Consider the following 7,262-nt stretch of genomic DNA (forward strand, 5'->3'; position numbering starts at 1 on the left):
GCAATTCTTCAGAATTAGATTAATTTTGAAACTCCATTTACATAAAAATTACTTTAATCACTATATTCTTCCTCCAAAAAAGAGTTTCTAGGAGGAAGCAATTAACAAGCAGAAAAATACATTCATTCACCACATTATCTGAAGAATAACCTTTTCTCTAGTTAATTTTATTATTCACCCTTCTTTTTATTTTTTTTTTAGAGAACGTTCTGAAGCACAAAATCCAAAATGGAGACTTTTGTTTCGGCTATGAGAAAAACACTCAACGTAACAACAATAAAACATAAATAATTTGATGTGTTGCAGATCACTTTACCTTGCAGTCAAGTTGCATGATACAAAGCAATCAAAAGAAAAAGTAAGAATCTTCAAAAACAGGAAATTTGTTCCAGCCAGGCACAGTGGCTCATGCCTGTAATTCTAACACTTTGGGAGGCTAAGGTGGAGGATTGCTTGAGTCCAGGAATTTGAGACCAGCCTGGACAACACAGTGAGATCCTGTCTCTACAAAACCTAAAAAAAAAAAAAATAGCCTGGCATGATGGCACACACCTGTAGTCCCAGCTACTTAGGAGGCTAAGGTGGGAGGGCTGCTTGAGTCTGAGAGGGTGAGGCTACAGTGAGCCATAATCACGCCACTGCACTCCAGTCTGGGTGACAGAGCGAGATCCTGTCTCCAAAAAAATAAAATAAAATAAACAAGAAATTTGTTCCGTGTATGCTTAGAACAATGGTTATCAAACATTTTTGCTAACGTTCCCTTAAAAGAATTTTGAAGAACTGTAAACTCCTTTGCACACTTTAGAAATGGAGGTGTAATTAACATAAAATAAATAATTTTTAAACTTTTATTTCAGATGCAATGGTATGTGTGCAGGTTTGTTATATAGGTAAACTCATGTCATGGGGATTTGATGTACAGATTATTTCATCACCCAGGTACTAAGGCACTGTACCTGATAGATATTCTTTCCTGATCTTCTCCTTTCTCCCACCCTCCACCCTCAAGAAGGCCCCAATATCTGTTGTTTCCCTCTTCGTGTCCATGTGTTCTTATTGTTTAGCTCCCACTTATAAGTGAGAACATGTGGTATTTAGTTTTCTGTTTCTGCATTACTTTGCTTAGGATAATGGCCTCCAGCTCCATCCTTGTTGCAGCAAATGACATAATCTCATTATTTTTTATGGCTGCATAGTATTCCATGGTGTATATGCACCACATTTTCTTTATCCAGTCTACTGTTGAGGGGCATTTAAGCTGACTCCATGTCTTTGCTATTGTTAATTGTGCTGCAATGAACTTATGCATGTCTGTGTCCTTACGGTAGAACAATTTCTTTTCCTTCAGGTATATACCCAACAATGGGATTGCTGGATTGAATGGTAATTCTGTTTTTAGTTCTTTGAGGAATTGCCACATTGCTTTCCACAATGGCTGAACTAGTTTACTCTCACCAGCAGTGTATAAGTGATCCCTTTTCTCTACAGCCTCGCCAGCATCTGTTATTTTTTTTTATTTTTTAATAACAGCCATTCTGACTGGGGTGAGATGGTATCTCATCGTAGTTTTAATTTGCATTTCTCTAATGATTAGTGATATTGAACTTTTTTTCGTATACTTTTTGGCTGCATGTATGTCTTCTTTTGAAAACTATCTGTTCATGTCCTTTGCCCACTTTTAATAGGGTCGTTTTTTGCTTGTAAATTTGTTTAAGTTCATTATAGAGTCTGGATATTAGACCTTTGTTGGATGCATAGCTTGAAAATATTTTCTTACATTCTGTAGGTTGTCTATTTACTCTGTTGATAGTTTCCTTTGCTGTGAAGAAGCTCTTTAGTTTAATTGATCCCATCTGTTGATTTTTGCTTTTGTTGCAATTGCTTTTGATGTCTTGATCATGAAATATTTGCCAGGTCTTATGTCCAGAATGATATTTCCTAGGTTGTCTTCCAGAGTTTTTATAGTTTTAGGTTTTACATTTAAGTCTTTAATCCATCTTGAGTTCATTTTTGTATATGGTGTAAGGAAGGGGCCCAGTTTCATTCTTCTGCATATGGCTAGCCAGTTCTCCCAGCACCATTTATTGAATAGGGAGTCCTTTCCCCATTGCCATTGCTTGTTTTTGTCAGGTTTGTCAAATATCAGATGGTTATAGGTGCGCAGTCTTATTTGTGTGCTCTCTGTTCTGTTCCATTGATCTATGTGTCTGTTTTTGTACCAGTGCCATGCTGTTTTGGTTACTGTGATCCTGTAGTATAGTTTGAAGTCATAACGCGATTCCTCCAGCTTTGTTCTTTTTGCTTAGGATTGTCTTGGCTCCTTAGGCTCTTTCTTAGTTCCACATGAATTTTGAAATAGTTTTTTTTTTTCTGGTTCTGTGAAGCATATCATTGGTAGTTTGATAGGAATAGCATTGAATCTGTAAATTGCTTTGGGCATTATGACCATGTTAGTGATATTAATTCTTCCCATCCATGAGCATGGAATATTTTTCCATTTGTTTCTGTCATCTCTGATAGCTCTGAGTAGCGTTTTTAATTCTTGTTGTAGAGATCTTTCACCTCCCTGTTAGATGTATTTCTAGGTATTTTATTCTTTCTATGGCAATTAAATACACAAATCTTAAGAGCTCCTTTCCTATATGTTGTAGACATCTGAATAATCACCACCCAAAACAAGGTGTGGAACATTTCCATCACCCCAAAATATTCCCTCATACCTCTTTCCAGGAAGTCCCCCAAACGTTTCCTGATTGCCACTCTAGATTTGTTTTTCTTTTGCACATCTTTGACATCTAAGTTTTAAAAATACATTTAATTACTTGCAAATGAAATAAATGATTAGCTAAAAGTTTCCCACAGTTCCTCAGTTAGGAATGAAAGTGAATATTGGAGCCACATTGTGTATTATTTGTAATTTTCTATGTACTGAATTTTGCTTAAAGGTGTCTAGTTCTCACAGTTTGGTCCCAAGTATTAGCTCAGTTGTTTTTGTGCTCTTTATTTATCATGTCCTGAATAAAATAACCTCATCAGAGTGGTAGGAACATTTGCAACCACAAGTTTGGTGTTCAGAGTGAGCCAACCATGTCACCAGTGCCCTTTCTAGAATGCTGTTGAGGGGAGAGAGGGGTGTGTAGGGTTAGGGAAGTGGGTTCCCTGCTACATTTGACCCTACAGTTGGCATTTGAACTTGAACCTGCCTTGAACTATTGGAGAACTGTCTATGGATGAGCTATTTTATTCCCCAGGTAGACTGAAGTATAATGATAAGGGAACAGGAACTGGAACCAGAAGACCTGGGTAGGGGACTCAATTCTGTCATTACTGTGTGATCAGGGACAGATTTCCCAAACTTTCTGAGCCTCTGTCAAATGAGACTAAAACCTACATTCCTGGAATGTTCCAAGGAAAGTATTAGGTAAGAATAGTGAAAGTGCTTTGTAGAATGTCAAGTTCTCATCAGTGGGACTTTACTATTATTTTAAACAGGTGCTATTTTTTCTACTTCTTTTAATTCTCACTGAACATTGCATGTAGAAGATCTTAACAAATATGTGTCAACTGAAGGATATATTTATTTATAATAAATAACAATAAGGAGTTAAATATTACTGTTTAGGGAGTCAAGAATTTACCAATTAAATTCTCAACACATACATGAGTATAGATTTCTTACATATGCTTAATACACATATATAAGGTACAAGAAACAAGCCACATTCCATTTACAAGGGAGCGAAACACTAATTTCTATACTTTGAAGATCTGTATGGAAAATTGTCACCACTCATTCCTTTCCAACCAGTAAAATTAAGTAATGCCACATAACACAGCCTCTCTTTGGAGCATCTACTTTCTATCCTTAATCATACCTTCAGTTCTCTTGAGAACTGTTCCAAATATTTTTACGCTTATATAAATTGTAAAGCCAAGAACGAGAAATGCTGTTCTAGTAAGACGATACCACAGTTGATCTTACGAATCTGGAAAATTAATTACTTCACCTGGAAAACCATTATTAAGGTTCCACTGTGAGCCAGGTATTCAGGCGGGAAATTGGATACAAAAACAAGATGGTGGAGGAGGTGCTGGCCAAGATGGGGTAAGCCATTCGCATTCTACCTGTCTCACTCACTGCAACTACAAATTCTGGGCAGGAAACAAAACCATAACAACAAACAATTGTCTGAGGACCAAAAAATAAGTAATAGCAGGCAGATTGGGTAGGAAAAGTAAAACTTGATGAAGTCAGTATGATGGTGAAGTTCCTGTTTTTGTTTTTCCCTCTTCTATCTCCCAGTTTTGACCACAGGGTGGCCCTAGTTGCAGAATTGTACATGTGACTTTATCTACCTTGGGACTCCTCTCTTCCCTAGGTCCTCAATCCTCTAGTAAGCTGAGGGGAAAGAGAACAGGAACCGTATATGAGAGGTTGTTATGGGCCAGGCCTAAAAGTGGCACACATCACTTCTGCCCACATTCCATTGGCCAGGACTCAGGCATATAGCTAGCCATCCTTAGCTGCCAGGGAGCATGGGAAATGTGTCTAGCTGTATGCCCAAGAGGAAAGTAAAATATAGCTACTAGTCAGGACTAAAAAAGTCTGTGACACAAAAGTGCTTGGGTAGGAAAACTGTGTACAGACAGCTTTGTGAACATAGAGGAGGAAATTCTAAATCAGAATGGGGAGACAGAAGCCAGAGAAGGCTTTCTGGACAGGACATGAGTTTTGCAGGAGAATTAGAAGAGTGAAAGAAAGGGGGAGCATGGGAGGAGACCATAGCATGTGAAAGACGCAGAGGCAGGAAATACACTGATGAATTTGGGAGACCCCACATGGTTCTCTCTTCCTTGGGCAATGGTTGTGCTGTGGTTTGGTTATGGTTTGTTTGTCCTCAACAAGTCTCATGCCGAAATGTGATCCCTGATGTTGGAGGTGAGCCTGGTGGGAGGTGTTTGGATCGTGGGGGCGGATCCCTCATGAATGGCTTGGTGCCATTCTCAAGGGAGTGAGTAAGTACTCACTGTTAATTCCTGCAAGAACTGGTTGTTGGAAAGAGCCTGACACCTCCTCCTCTCCCTCCTGCTTCTGCTCTCACTGCGAGATCTCTGTACACGTCAGCTCTCCTTTATCTTCTGCTGTGAGTGGAAGCTTCCTGAGGTGCTCCCCAGAAGCAGATGCTGGCACCATGCTTCTTATACAGTCTGCAAAACCATGAGCCAAATAAACCTCTTCTCTGTAGAAATTACCCAGCCTCCGGTACTCCTTTATAGCAACACTAATGTACTAAGACAGGCCACATGGAGAGAGCGCCAGGAGATGAGCCTGGAGAGGGAGGCAGGGGCCAAGATTTAATCCAGAAAACTCAGTAGTGTCATTGATAGATGTGGAGCAGGGGCACAATAGAATCTGGTTTCCCTTTTAGAAAGACCCTGGTACTTGTATGGAGGGTGGCTGTAGGCAGAAATAAGAGTTAGGAGAATTTTGCAATGGTCCAAGCAAGATGCGAGTTGGGCTTGAGGTAAGCAGTGGAGTGCAGTGATGGGATCAGGTAGGAGATCTGAAATATTCATGAGTCAAAATCAATAGTACTAATTGCTTATGGTAAATGAGATTATAAAAAGAGTCAAGGAAAATTCCTTTTTTTCATTCATTTCTTGGTTTATTCCTTCAACAAATATTTTTTGAATATCTATGTGTGTTCCTCCAGGTGCTAGAGATACAGCAATGAATAAACAAGGAATGTTCCTGTCCTTAAAGAGTTTGCATTCTGGTGGAAAATTTTAAAACATTACAAGTAAATATAAACTTATGGTGTGATTAAGGTTGCCATTCTTTAGCAGATAATATGTTGTGTTTGAGATCCTTGTGGGACACCTGTGTGGAGATTGTTTAATTGGATGTTATGGCTATGAGCCTGTTGCTCAGGAGAGAAGCCTTGCCTACAGATGTAGATTTGGGAGTCATCAGCGTATGGGTAGTTGCAAGTGGCAAAAAGAAAAACAATACAGACTGGTGCATGCAGAAAAGGGAACTCATTGGCCTAGGACACCAAAAAGCCCAGGAGTTGTTTCTTTGGCTTCAGGCATAGCTGGATCCAAAAGTTTATATGATAATTTAGGGGATTTTGTCTCTCTTTTAATGTCTTGGACTAGCTTGAGCGTAATGGTCTCTGGCAACCTCGAAGTCCCCAATTCACATCTATTGGTTCAACAACCTCATCAGAGGCTAGGTGCAGTGGCTCACACTTGTAATCCCAACCCTTTGGGAGGCTGAGGCAGGAGGATCACTTAAGGCCAGGAGTTCAAGACCAGCCTGGGCAACACAGCAAGACCCCATCTCTACAAAAAATTAAAAACTAGCCTGGCATGGTGGTGCACATCTGTAGTCCCAGCTACTTGGGAGGCTGAGGTGAGAGGATCACATGAGACAGGTAATTCAATGCTGCAGTGAGGTATGATCATGCCACTCTACTCCAGCCTGGGCAACAGAGTGAGACCCTGTCTCAGGAAAAAAAAATCAAAGTTGCATTTGTGTTTGTTTTTTTGTTTCCTGTAGTTCCAGCAGAAACGTCTCAGTGAATATTTACTGGTCCATTGTGGGTTATATGCCTATTCCTGAACCAAGCACTGTAATCTGGAGTTGGAATATTCTGATTGGCCATGCCTGGGTCGCAAACCCAAACTTGTGGCCGTGGGTGGGGCAGGGTCAGCTTCCACAAGTGTGTTCTTCCAGAAAAGAGAAATTCTGGTACTAGCTGGGGAGAAGAGACAAAGACTAGAATGTTCTTTACAGGTGGAAACTGAGGTTTTGGATATTTGTGAGGTCACCCTTGGAGGAAATATAATGAGAAGAACCCTGAGATGATGTCAAAGTCCTGAGAAGCATGGCATTTAGAAGTTGAATAGAAAAAGATGATCCTGCAAGAGAGACAGAGGAGTGGCCAGAGGGGTAGAAGGAGATCCTGAAGCTACTGTTGTCCCAGAAACCAACTCACTCAGTTTTGAAAAGGGCTGAGTGGTCAATTATGTCAACAGTTGCAGAGGAGTCAATGAAAACGAAGAGAGGAGAGGATGTATTATAATACCCTGGACATAAAAGACTGTGAGGGAAAGCTACACAATGCCCCTCACAGGATGGAAGGCAGTATTAAGGAGGAGCTGGTAGAAATTACACCAGATCATTTGGTAGGAGGATCCAGGGAGTTCAAAATCAAATGGTTCTAAATATCTCAGTTTCTCAAACGGAGAGGCAGGCA

Source organism: Hylobates moloch, unplaced genomic scaffold (genome assembly GCF_009828535.3).
Source record: "Hylobates moloch isolate HMO894 unplaced genomic scaffold, HMol_V3 SCAFFOLD_7, whole genome shotgun sequence".
In the NCBI taxonomy this organism is placed as follows: domain Eukaryota; kingdom Metazoa; phylum Chordata; class Mammalia; order Primates; family Hylobatidae; genus Hylobates; species Hylobates moloch.